Raw genomic sequence first — 14,290 nt, forward strand, 5'->3', positions numbered from 1 at the left:
TATTGGATAAAGTTAAGTTTTCAGGGCAGCAGGGTAGGAGAGGGTTAATCTCAGCAAAGAAAATCTAACCCAGTTCAAGAAGTAGCTAAACTCCCCACCCCCCCGCAGACCCTCCTCCCTCTACCGTTTCTTATTCCCCCCTCATGGCCCCAGCTTGTTTTTCTCAATGAAGTGAAATTTGATCCCTGAGCGAAAAGATGGGGGTGGGGGAAGGAGTCGAACCTTCCATTCATAAAATGTTAGAATCGTCTATGAAGATTCTGCATGCGCAGTAGCACGCCAAAATACTGCAACATAAACAATCCCACCTCAAAGTAAGTCATGTAAAAACATTTTCCTACGAATAAGAAAATGGTTGCCAAATTAAGATACATATAAAATGGCGTTCACATTGCTGCCCCCCCCCCACCAGATAGCTAGAAAATGCTTGCCAGAGAACTCGCATTCTATGGATGCAAGTCGGTCAAAGTTAATGCATCATTACAGGCGCTTGAAATAAACTAACGCAAAAACCTTATACGCATCTTTTTGTTGCGGTTGATAATTTGATGTGAAACTCACCTTTGCGAAGATGTAATTCCTTTGCAATGTTGAAAATAAGTTATGTTTCACTCCACGCTGTTGCAAACGTCCTTTCAGAATTGACGTCTATGCTCTTCTCACACAAAGCTTGATTGTGGATTTCTGAATGGAATCGTCTGGTTTTCCCTTAAGCGAAAATAGAGGACTCCATAATACACGCCCATTGGTTGTTACACTATGCCATTCAAGTGACTGACCAATCGACGTTCAGAGAGCTCTTTGGACCCCAGTGACCAATGGTGAGCGACCTTGTCTTGTTTTTATGAATGACTGCTTTTCATTCACGTCAGACGGCCAGACACGGGGTGGAACGAAAAAGTTACAGTAGAAACAGATACTGACATCTTGAAACATATAAACTCGAGTACATTCACACAACAACCAGATAAAATGTTTTGCTACAAAGTTGTTACATAGTTATTACAGCATCTTGCTACATTGTTATTACAATATCTTGCTACATATTTGCCATTTTCAGTTTAGAAAAAACAGTCTTGTCTGGGAGAACAGCAGGATATGCAGTGTCCAGTTTCACATGTTTTTTAGTTTTTTTCTTCTGACATTGATTAACTGCTCAGGACAGAGCTGGCTTAGTGGAGTCTGGACACAGTCGATCACACACACTTTACACGCAAACACACACACACTATTCTGCCCAGGGTTGAACTGCAGTCAGATAAGAAAATGTTAAAATGGTTACAGTCGATTAAATGCCAAACATGATCTGAGTTGCAGGGTAATTATAATGACCTCATACTACCTTGTTATGTAAAATGTTATGGTGGTACAGAGGGATGCTCCATTGTCTGCACAGACTCTATAGTATTAAAGAGATATAACTATGGTGTTACAGAGATATACACTGAGTATACCCAGGGGTGTAAAGTACTTATGTAAAAATACTTTAAAGTACTACTTAAGTTGTTTTTTGAGGTATCTGTACTTTACTATACTATTTATATTTTTTTACTACTTTTACTTTTACTTCACTACATTCCTAAATAAAAGTATGTACTTTTTACTCCATACATTTCCCCTGACACTCAAAAGTACTCGTTACATTTTGACTACTTAGCAGGACAAGAAAATGGTCCAATTCACACACTTATCAAGAGAACATCCCTGATCAACCCTACTGCCTCTGATCTGGCGGACTCACTAAACACAAATGCTTCGTTTGTAAATGATGTCTGAGTGTTGGAGTGTGCTGGCTATCTGTAGATTAGAAAACAATAACATTGTGTCATTTGGTTTGCTTAATATAAGGAATTGGAAATGATTTATACTTGTACTTTTGATACTTAACTATATTTTTTTGCAGTTACATTTACTTTTGATACTTAAGTATATTTAAAACCAAATACTTTTAGACTTTAGCTCAAGTAGTATCTTACCGGGTGACTTTCACCTTTACTTGAGTCATTTTCTATTAAGGTATCTTTACTTTTACTCAAGTATGACAATTGGGTACTTTTTCCACCACTGAGTATACCTAACATTAGAACACCTTCGTGATATTGAGTTGTCCCACCACAATCCATGTCTCAATTGTCTCAAAGCTTAAAAATCCTTCTTTAACCTGTCTCCTCCCCTTCATCTACACTGATTGAAGTGGATTTAACAAGTGACATCAATAAGGGATCATAGCTTTCACCTGGATTCACCTGGTCAGTCTGTTTCATGGAAAGAGCAGGTGTCCTTAATGTTTTGTCCACTCGGTGTAACTCTATGGTGTAACAGGGATAGATAGTTAGTTACACATCCTAGCCTTCATTGGTTCTATTCCCCTGGTATTTGTATTTACTGGTTATATATTGTCATGTCTGTATGTGGCTTTTTATTTAAACCAAGGTCTATGCCTTTAGGCTGCATTACAACAATCCACTTTGCACTGTTGTTAATTGACTAATCACCACACCACCACTGTCGTTATTCACCAATCACCACACTTTACACTGTCGTTATTGACCAATCATCACACTTTTACACTGTCGTTATTGACCAATCACCATACTTTTTTCCATTCACCCGGTCGAAACTCAAGAGCGAAGGATAGGAGCATTACATTTACCTTTACATCATTTAGCAGACACTCTTATCCAGAGCGACTTACAAATTGGTGCATTCAACTTATGATAGCCAGTGGGACAACCACTTTAGAAGTAGAAGGATTACTTTTATACTATTGCAGTTCCCTTGGAGTTAGCTTTCTCCATGCTCACTCCTTCCATAACAGCATTGTCTCTCTGTTCCATCTCTGCTGCTGTGGATTGCAGTAGGACTGGATCAGAGACCTGTGTGTTAGTGGTGAGTGCTTGTCATACATTATTCATACAAGGGTTGTTATTCAGTAGTGCACACCCTAGCAAAATGTTTAGCAACGGAAAACAAAATGAGTGTTTCTTATTGGACAAGTCCAGGTAGTCCCTCCCTTGTTTCAGTCAGGTTTCTTCCGTTTAGCGTCTAATGAACACGACACAGGTTTTCAAAGGGTCTTTCCACCACCCTATGCAGTCTAATCTTTGGAGTATTTGTACCCAAACCCACTGGCCTACTGACCCCTTCTCACCCTACGTTGGTACCCTTGGTACAGGCATGCACCAACATCAGCCCAGCCCAGGGTGCACATTCACAAGACCCCCAAATTCACACAGTCCTGTGATCCAATACAGCTCCCTTTGTCCTCATTGGCTGTGGTCCCAGATCACCCTCCAGGTCTCCTAGCCTCCTCCCTCTGAAGCCTGCAGACACCGTTACAGGCTTAGTCTTAAATGGCACCCTATTCCTTATGTCAGTGTACTACTTTTGATCAGGTCCTTTGTCAAAAGTAGTTCAATACATAGGGAATGTGGAAATACCATTTGGGACACACCCACAGTTTGGTAACAGTTCTCGGGGCTCTTTGATAGTATTTACCATGCAGTATCATGACTGTATGCTTCAAAGACTCTTCATCTCTCCCCCCTCCCTCCTGCCTTATTTCAAGCAGTATGTCTATCCAGCTAGAAGCAGCAGATTCCTCTCTAATTCCCCTTTGAACTAATTCCAGTTCATTACCCTTCCCATTGTTCCAAAGCACGAGGGATCTAGACCATGAAGCTCACCTCTCTCACCCACCGTTATCATAGTTCTCTCTCTGTCTCTCTCTGTCTCTCTGTCTCTCTCTCTCTCTCTCTCTCTCTCTGTCCCCCTATCTCTCTCTCTCCCCCGAGGGGTCGGCAGGTGTGGCGCGGGAGTCCCCCTCTACTGTATCATTAGTGCTCTACTCTACTGTATCACTAGTGCTCTACTCTACTGTATCATTAGTGCTCTACTCTACTGTATCACTAGTGCTCTACTCTACTGTATGATTAGTGCTCTACTCTACTGTATCATTAGTGGTCTACTGTATTGTATCACTAGTGCTCTACTCTACTGTATCATTAGTGCTCTACTCCTCTACTGTATCACTAGTGCTCTACTCTACTGTATCATTAGTGCTCTACTCTACTGTATCACTAGTGCTCTACTCTACTGTATAACTAGTGCTCTACTCTACTGTATCATTAGTGCTCTACTATACTGTATCACTAGTGCTCTACTCTACTGTATCATTAGTGCTCTACTCTACTGTATCACTAGTGCTTTACCTCTACTGTATCACTAGTGCTCTACTCTACTGTATCATTAGTGGTCTACTCTACTGTATCACTAGTGCTCTACTCTACTGCATCACTAGTTGCTCTTCTCTACTGTATAATTAGTTCTCTACTCTACTGTGTCACTAGTGCTCTACTGTATCACTAGTGCTCTACTCCTACTGTATCATTAGTGCTCTACTCTACTGTATCCCTAGTAGCTTTACTCTACTGTATCACTAGTGCTCTACTCTACTGATCATTAGTGGTCTACTCTACTGTATCACTAGTGCTCTACTCTACTGTATCACTAGTGCTCTACTCTACTGTATCATTAGTGGTCTACTCTACTGTATCACTAGTGCTCTACTCTACTGTATCATTAGTGCTCTACTCTACTGTATCACTAGTGCTCTACTCTACTGTATCATTAGTGCTCTACTCTACTGTATCATTAGTGCTCTACTCTACTGTATCACTAGTGCTCTACTCTACTGTATCACTAGTGCTCTACTCTACTGTATCATTAGTGCTCTACTCTACTGTATCACTAGTGCTCTACTCTACTGTATCATTAGTGCTCTACTCTACTGTATCATTAGTGGTCTACTATACTGTATCACTAGTGCTCTACTCTACTGTGTCACTAGTGCTATACTGTATCACTAGTGCTCTACTCTACCGTATAATTAGTGCTCTACTCTACTGTACTATTGCTCTACCCTACTGCATCACTAGTGCTCTTCTCTACTGTATAATTAGTTCTCTACTCTACTGTGTCACTAGTGCTCTACTGTATCACTAGTGCTCTACTCTACTGTACAATTAGTGCTCTACTCTACTGTATCACTAGTGCTCTTCTCTACTGTATAGTTAGTGCTCTACTTTACTGCATCACTAGTGCTCTTCTCTACTGTATAATTAGTACTCTACTCTACTGTATCACTAGTGCTCTTCTCTACTGTATAATTAGTGCTCTACTCTACTGTGTCACTAGTGCTCTACTGTATCACTAGTGCTCTACTCTACCCTCCACTCTACTTGAAAATTCCCAAATTAGCTAACTTTTTTACTCTCTGATACAAAACACATGGAATACACACATCTGAACAGGGACGGCCTGTTCAATAGGGCGATATGGGCGACGCACTGCCAAACGGGAAAAGGAAGGGATTTTTTTCTAATCAATTATATCACCGCAACAGTAGTTGTCAGTGTTCACGTCTGATCTGCCAGCCACTAAATGTCAAATCAGGCTGAAGTCGTGCTTCAAATGGCCCCGCCCGTTTTTGGGGCGATTTCAGTCAGGTTGAAAATCGCCCAGAAGTCTCTCATAGCCTGTCACGTTCTATTTTTTTCAAATTTCAAAGCTTTCAATACATTCTCTATGGGTGTCTGTGGGCTTGCACTTACGCGCTTTCGTCATACGTGACGTAACCATGAACGTAACTAAGACAATAGCGGCTAGCAGCGTCTCTGTTCGCGACCTGCAGTGTGGCGTTATTTTATGTTTTTAATTTGTAGACTTAGTTTACAAACATTCTGCCAACCTGGATTTCCAGTGGTGGTAAAAGGAGACGGACTCCTGAAGAACAGGCATTTCTCTGCCTTGACATACAAGTATGCTCCAACAGTCGCCTTCAATACACGGCGCACCTGGGCTACATGCTCGCGTAGAAGAGTACACCAGGATGTCGTGATGTAAACTACGACACCCCTGCCCATGCATGTCCCGGAAAATATCGTCAACAAAGGATTGGAAGACTGAAGGAGCATTCATTAACCCGTATGGCATGACGAGATACTCGTAATGACCCGAGGTGGTACTAAATGCTGTCTTCATTCATCCCCCCAAAAACGCGCACCAGATTGTACGCGCTCCTGAGATCTAACTTTGTGAAGAATCGCGTCCGCGTAATGAGATTCGTCAATCGCCGCAATCAGTGGCAGTGGGTAGCTGTATTTAACTGTAATCTGATTGAGACTACGATAATAATAACGGGCAAGAATCCTCGTCTTCTTCACAAAGAAGAAATCCAGGAGACTGGGGAAGTAGAGGGCCGATGTATCCCTGTGCCAAGGACTCAGCTATGTATGTCTCCATAGCCGCTGTCTCCTCTTGAGACAGGGGATACACATGACTCCTGGGAAGAGCTACCCAGTCTGGATATTTATCGCACAGTTCCCCCTGTCTATGAGGAGGTAGCCTTGCTGCCCTCGATTTACTAAATACCAGTGCTAAATCCCAGGGGAATATGCGCGACGGTGACCCCCTACCGAGGTGTATGGAAACACCTAGACATCTCCCCCACACACTGGGCAGACCACATAAGAGCCCTCTGTTGCCACGCTATGGTAGGATCGGTACTTAACCAGGAAGCCCCAACACCACTGGGTACGCAGGAGAGTCAATCAGATAGAACTGAATGATGTCCGCATGAACCCCCTGCGTAGTCATCGCCAGCGGTGCTGTGACATCCCTTGATAAATCGAACCCAACGGCCGGCTGTTAATGCATGGACAGGGAATTGGAACTCTACCGGCTCTAAGGGGAACTCCTAACCCACACAAAATTTACGATCAATAAAGTTCCCAGCTGCGCCTGAATCTACTAGCGCCTTATGTTGGGAATGAGGTGCCACTCTGTGGAAAACGCACAGGAATACTCATGTGACCAACAGAGAGCTCTGGGTAAGTGGGGCGCCTACTCACCTGGACTGACTCCCCAGTGCGTGACCTAAGGTGTCCCCCTCTCTCAGAAGACCCTCCCCAGCACCTGGCCGTGGTGTGTCCTCCACGGCTTCAGTTGGTGCAGGGGTTGGCCCTCCTGGGGCCCTCCATGCCAGCACCCCCGAGCCCATAGGAACAGGCTCGGAGGTGCTGGAGGATGGAATGGACGACCCCCACTCGGGACGCCCGCGGGTAGCCAGCAGGGTGTTAGACTGGATGGGAGATGTCCACCAGCTGGTCGAACGACAGGTTGGTGTCCTGCAGGCCAATTTCACGACGAACGCCCTCTCGTAGGCTACACCAATAGTGGTAATGAGGGCCCTCTCATTCCATCCCGCATCCGCTGCTAGTGTCCGAACTCCAGTGCGGTAACTCCCTGTGCGCTCCTCTTCCCTGTCGGGAGGTGGAACAGACGCGCTCTCCCGGGCGCTTCCCCTCAGGTGGGATGATCAAAGACAGTCTGAAGCGGCGGGAAAACTCCGCGCAGGTGATGGTGGCTGGATTCTCACGCGTTGGCCCACTCCAACGCTTTCCCGAGAATGAGGGGGAGACGTCGTATCCCGAGGGATGCTTCGGGTGTATGGTGGCAAGGTAAAGCTCCTACCTGTAGGAGAAAGCTCCTGACACCCGGCTGCAGAACCGTCATATGCCCTGGGAGCGAGAGCCGAATGCCACTGGGTTCCGGGGTGCTGGGAGAGGAGGACTGGCCGCTGGTGCTGGGATGGTGTGAGAAGGCGTGGGCACCTCCCATTATAACCTGCGCAGTCTGTTGGACACCTCGTCTCATGGCGACCCCGAGCTGCCGGATCATGGCGTTCCTGGTAATTAATCCGGTCCTCCAGGGAATCGGGTATCGCCGCTGTTCCTGCTGACTCCATGGGAGATGGTGTGTTGTTTGTCATGAGGTGAGGTGTATGTGTGGTGGAAGTCAGGCGCAGGACACCGAGGCTAGTCAACAGAGTTATCACCAAAGGAAACGGTAAACAAACGACTCCAAAAATAAGAGGCGAGCATTTACGCAACAAGTTTAAAACACTATAAAATAACAAACAAGAAGCAAAACACGCAGCACAACTAATAGTGCTTTTTCTTAACAACAACACACACAATCCTACCAAGAGGGAACTTATAGGACAGGTGATGAATACACAATAGGACACAGGTGTGACAGACAGACAAAGGCAATCGACACAGAAACATAGATCGGAGCTAGTAACTGGGACGCGACCGCCGATGCCTGCGCGTACTCAGGAGGGGGAGCAGCTCGCAGAATCCGCGGACAGGTGGGTTTTGGACTGATCTTGTTGATCGTGGTACATACCCGCTACGAACGGACTAAATAATGAAAACGCTGCGGCAGCGGAATCCAAACAGCTGGGAGACTTTGGCTGGATGACAGAGTCCCGGACAGAGAAGTGGAGCCGGCCGAGCTTCACCCTGGTCAGAGCGGACCGCGATCCTGGTAAGAGAGCGACTCTGTACCCCGACATTGAACTGCTTTCTGTGTCATTGCGACCTTACTATCTGCCCCGTGAGTTCCCCCAATTGTTTGTTACCGTTGTGCAGTGGCGGCTCCTGAAAAAATTCTCAGGGGGGGCAATTTTTCTGATGATTTAGGTGACCTACACACATTTTTAAAAAGATATGTCCAGCAACAACATGAAGACAGGGGCAGCATATAAGTCAATACCAGAAGCATTTATTGACTGATCTCAAAAGTGTTGGCTTACAAAATCAAAATAAGTTATCACAGTAAAAATAATCAAGGGTGTTCTTTCACATTCCTCAACACTGCATAAACAATATGCATTTCCATAAACAAATGAAATATCAGCTGAAAATACAGCATCTTGGTATTTGTTCAGATTGCAGGATCAACAAGAGCTTTTACCACATTTTTTTGCCTCATGGTTGAATTGGAAATATGTGCACCTGAGCATAATTCACAACAAGCAAGCAGGAGCTTTTGATAGAGGCTACTGAAAACATTGATGCAAGTTATTGGTAATAAGACATTTTTATAGACTTCCATATTCTGCCCTCTTGTATAGATTTGTGAAAATGAACAGTGATAGACATTTTGCTTGAAAACAGAATTTGAAAGTAATTTCTAGAAAAGGTAAACACAGCTATCTGTATGGCTTTGTAAAAAATGAATAACCATAGTTCTGGCCAATTGTATAGATTTGTAAATATAAACAACCATATTCTGGCCAATTGTATAGATTTGTAAAAATGAACATGAACAGATATTTTTTTTTGTTTTACTTTTTTAAAAAGAAAATAACTATTTTAAACAACATCAACTGTGAACTGATTTGGGCGTGTGTGTGTTAAAGAGACAGGGAGGGAGGGACAAAGAGAGAGAGAGGCTACATTACTTGTACTGAAACTGTTCTGCTTCTCTGTTTCAATACAGCAAAGCGTTCAATGACTTTCTCATTGAAATCAGGCATGCTGAGGACTAGTTCCCTCTCCATGGAAAGCATGGCCAGTGCATTCAGACGTTCCTGGCCCATTGAATTTCGCAGGAATGTCTTAACTCGGTCAAAGTTGAGAAACATCTCTCAGCTTCAGCTGTTGTCATGGGAGTAGTTATGAGGATGTTCAACAGAGTCACAGTCTCAGAGAACGTCTCCTGGAGGTTGTAGCTCATGAGAACCTGGTACAGTGCCAGTGCACCACAGCCTCCCTTGAATTCAGGATTCTCATAGATCAGAGATAGTTCTGTCTTGAGCTTTCGCCTCGCTCAGCATGGGGTATGCATTCACAGTGGCATTCAGAGCCTCATCAGGAAAATGAATGGCAGTACCTTTCAAACATGTCTGCTTGCAGTAAGGTAGCACTTCACAAGGTGGCCAGAGAAAGAGAACCTTTCTTTGGTGTGATCCAGGATGGTGTTGCAGACCTCTTCAGACAGCTCTGCTTCCTCCTCTTCTCTCAAAGCTGTTCTGGGTCTTTTGGCTCCTGTTGCTTCTTGCAGCTGCTGTTGAGAGGAGTCCCTGAAGGCAAACAGACCAATGTGTTTGTTGGCTTTGTACAGTATTGTTGTCTATGTGATGCACAGGTATATGCAATGTATCCATGATGTATAGTACAAATACTTCAGTTCCACTTAAAATGGGCAGGATGCATAAAGTCTTTGAGTGTTTAAGTTAGCCTTTGTGTCTCACATAGCCTGGATGTTCAGCACAGTATACAGTGGTGCTCATAAGCTTATGATCCCATGCTAAAGTTGACTAAAAAGAGGAATAAAAAAGAAAAGAAAATTGGTGTCCATAAAGGTTGGATTTTCCAACTTTTTTAATTAAGTCATTAAGATAAATTTCCAAAAGATTATTTTTTTATTTTTTTATTCCTCTTTTTAGTCAACTTTAGAATGTGTTCATACACTTATGAGCACCACTGCACAGTACACATAGTATATAAAAATAAAATAGATTACACCACTGGCCATATATAATGAGAATAATGTAATTTCAAACACAAATGCAGTCTCCTTTCATGCATACATTTTTAAATAAAGCTCTGCTTTGAGAAAGATCGAATGATATTGTTTAATCTTACCTTATGGCCTGCACACTGCTTGTGAAGCTGTCGAGGGCACTTTTGATAAAGACAGCATCGATGTCCTTCTTCTGTAGCTTCTGGTACAGAATGTCGACGTGGGGCATGATTTTGTGAAAAAGCCGCAGGAAAAAAATAAAATCTTCATCATGCAGCATCCTCACGTAGCCAGATGCCTCTCTCACTGTGCCCTGGTCAAATGAACCCAATGAACCCGTCCGGATGGCTTCAAAACATTCTATGAGGTCGTCTCGATTCTCGTAGACAGTGTTCACGACTCTGCTGTTGAAGTTCCACCGTGTGGATGAAGGTCTGGGCAGTCTTCGTGCAACAGTCTGGTCAAGAATGCTGGTGCGTTTGGGTGACCGGGAAAAAAAGTTGTATGATCAAATTCAGCTGATGCGCATAGCAATGCACGTAATGGGCATTCTTGAAATGCTCACGCACCTTTTTCTGCACACCAGCCTTCTCTCCCTCATCACACTGGCTCCATCGTAAGCTTGCGCAATGAGTTTGACTTTCTCGTCATCGGCAAAAAGACCGTTCAGTCTCTCCAAAAGTACACTGGCGATTGAGACAGGTTGATTCCGAGATGGGAAGGAACTCAAAAAGCGCCTGCACTTTGTGCTTGCTATCTATGTACCTCAGCACAAGCACCAACTGTGTCTGTGTAGAAACGTCCGTGGTCTCGTCAGCTTGGATAGCTACGAAGTTCGCAGACTTCACCTCCTCCACAATATGTTCCCTCGTGACCGCTAGCATACACTCCAGTAGCTCGTTTTGAATGGTCTTTGATGTGCCCTTGAAAACTTTAGCATTTTTAAGATGGTCATCAAACACCTCATCTAATTGTGCCACAAAGTTGACAAGTCCAAGAAAAAATACCAGGGTTGGTGGAGCCCTCAGTTTCATCTTTGCCTCGCAAAGCTAACTCAAACACGCCGCAAAACTTCACACACTGGATTAGCCGGCTGAGGATATGGCGGTTCTTGCTAACCTCATCGTTGTGGCGGCGGACAGCTAGCCTGTATCCCTCATCCAGTTGAGTGGCAATATTCACTCTCCCCAAAGCAGAAATTCTCAAACAGCTATCCATGTGGGTCTTTGACAGCTCATGTTTCTTAATCTTTCTGAAAGATGGTGCATATCGGTTACACCAGTCGCTGTCCAAGCGGTGCTGTCTGAAGTGCCGCCTTCAGGGTGAATGAGTAAGCAGGGGTAGCAGAAAACTGCATTAGCTACATCGCAGCCTGCTAGCCAGGTTTTTCGTTCATACCAATTTTTGGAAAATCCTCGGTGTAGGACTTCCCTTTAGTAGAAACCTGTTGAATTATTAAATTTGGTCTGGGAGGTCCTAATTGTTTCGTTGCCAATTTATCTTCATTTGTTCGCCGACAAAAGGAACTTATTTCAAAGACACAATCGAGTTGCACTGAAGCCTAGCCATGTTGATAGTAGTAGTGAATTGATTGAGGCTGCTACCCTCTCTTTCTTAGTTACGTTCATGTGACGAAAGCGCGTAAGTGCAAGCCCAGAGACACCCATTGAGATTGTATTGAAGGCTCTGAAATTTGAAAAAATAGATTTTACATGGGAGTCTATGACAGAAGTTCTGGGCGATTTTCAATCTGACTGAAATCGCCCCCAAAAAGGGGGTGGAGCCATTTGAAGCACGACTTTAGCCTGATTGGACATTTAGTGGCAGTGTGGCACTGTGGCAGATCAGACGTATAGATTACAACACTGATAACTACTGTTGCCGTGATATAATTGATTAGAAAAAAATCCCTTCCTTTTCCCGTTTGGCAGTGTCGCCCATATCGCCCTATTGAACAGGCCGTCCCTGCCGTTGTGTACTGTTGATAATCACAAGTTTACTGGAGAACTGAGACCAAGTAGAGACTTTGGACAGGGTGGATATGGTATAATAAAGGCAGTTTATTCAGAGGTAAAGATATCTGGAATCGCGTGCATGGACTCGTTCGTCAAACTCTTAGGGAGAAGAGAGCCCCGAAAACATTGTGTGCAGACATTTTATACAATAAATGATGTAGGTTGAATCTAGTAGTTCTGATCTTCTGATTGGTCCTGATGAGTTGGGCGAGGTCCCTCCACTGTTGCATTGGCTCTGAGTCGGGTTCTCTGTCTTCAAATGTTCAGCCTAAAGAGAGGGGATTTTTGTGTGTGTGTGTGTGTGTGTTTAACAGTGATGATGTGTGTGTGTGTGTGTGTTATCAGTGATGATGTGTGTGTGTGTGTGTGTGTGTGTGTGTGTGTCCTCAGAGCAAGAACTCGTGAGTTGGAAGAACTGAGAGACCTATGGCGTGGGTGTTGTCCTTGGCCACCTGCTGACAAGGCTGACAAGATAGGACTCTTTTGTCCATTGTTATAGGATAGGAACAGCATTGATTGAAAACAAACGCCCAACACAAAATGGGTCATGCACAAGATTTTAGTCAGACCAAGCTATAACATTATATATTTACTACGACAGTACATTCAACCAAAAGCTAATATAACAAAGGCATCAGAGATTATTTATAATCTGTCACAGAAACTGGAATCCATCTCCCCAGATCAGTCAATAAATGCTTCTGGTATTGACTTATATGCTGCCCCTGTCTTCATGTTGTTGCTGGACATATCTTTTTTAAAATGTGTGTAGGTCACCTAAATCATCAGAAAAATTGCCCCTCCTGAGAATTTTTTTTCAGGAGCCGCCACTGCATCTGAATAGTTTATGAAGTTATCTTTATAATCCCAAACATTGGGAAAAAATGATTATGGGGGTCTCTATCACCTCCCTGACCCCTTCATGTTGCATCATTGCTAGGCCTATATTCTTCCTCCAACTAACAAGCAAAGCAGCCAATCTGAAAGGGTCATTCCATCCCTATAACTAAGAATTTTAACGTTCAACCTAATCATATTCACATTAAATTTTTGTCATTTAGCAGACGCTCTTATCCAGAGCGACTTACAGTTAGTGAATACATCTTTTTTTTAATACTGGCCCCCCGTGGGAATCGAACCCACAACCCTGGCGCGTTGCAAACGCCATGCTCTATCAACTGAGCTACATCCCCGCCGGCCATTCCCTCCCCTACCCTGGACGACGCTGGGCCAATTGTGCGCGCCCATGAGTCTCCCCGTCGCGGCCGGCTGCGACAGAGCCTGGATTCGAACCAGGATCTCTAGTGGCACAGTTAGCACTGCGATGCAGTGCCTTAGACCACTGCGCCACTCAGGAGCACAGATCTACCACAGAGCCTGTCAGTTGTTCAGAGAGAAGGGTTTCTCTGGTTAGATCTTTGCTTCACAACGTTTCTTTCTCACCGAGGCTATACTTAAAATCACCTCCAAATGGCCTCTTACATAAGACTGCTCAGTGATGCTCAGTGATGCTCAGTGATACTCAGTGCTTCAAGAGATTCCTGTTATGCTGCTGATGCTGGTAATGCTGGTGATCTCTCTCTCTTTCTCTCTCTCTCTCTCTCTCTCTCTCTCTCGCTCTCTCTCTCTCTCTCTCTCTCTCTCTTGTTTCTCTCTTGTTTCTCTTTCTTTCTCTTTTCTCTCTCTCTTTCTCTGTTCTCTCTCTCTCTTTCTCTTGTTCTCTCTCTTTCGCTCTCTCTTTTTCTCTCTCACACACAAGACAAACTATCTCTCTCTATTTGTTCTACTGAGGGAGGATGGCTGCCAAACAGATCATGTCCAGACTTGCCCCCCTTTTAAATGCCCTGGATCAGGTAAGATAGGATGACTGAGATAGAAAGAGTTTTAAATTAGTTAAACCA

This window comes from Coregonus clupeaformis, unplaced genomic scaffold (assembly GCF_020615455.1).
Source record: "Coregonus clupeaformis isolate EN_2021a unplaced genomic scaffold, ASM2061545v1 scaf0174, whole genome shotgun sequence".
NCBI classification, from domain to species: domain Eukaryota; kingdom Metazoa; phylum Chordata; class Actinopteri; order Salmoniformes; family Salmonidae; genus Coregonus; species Coregonus clupeaformis.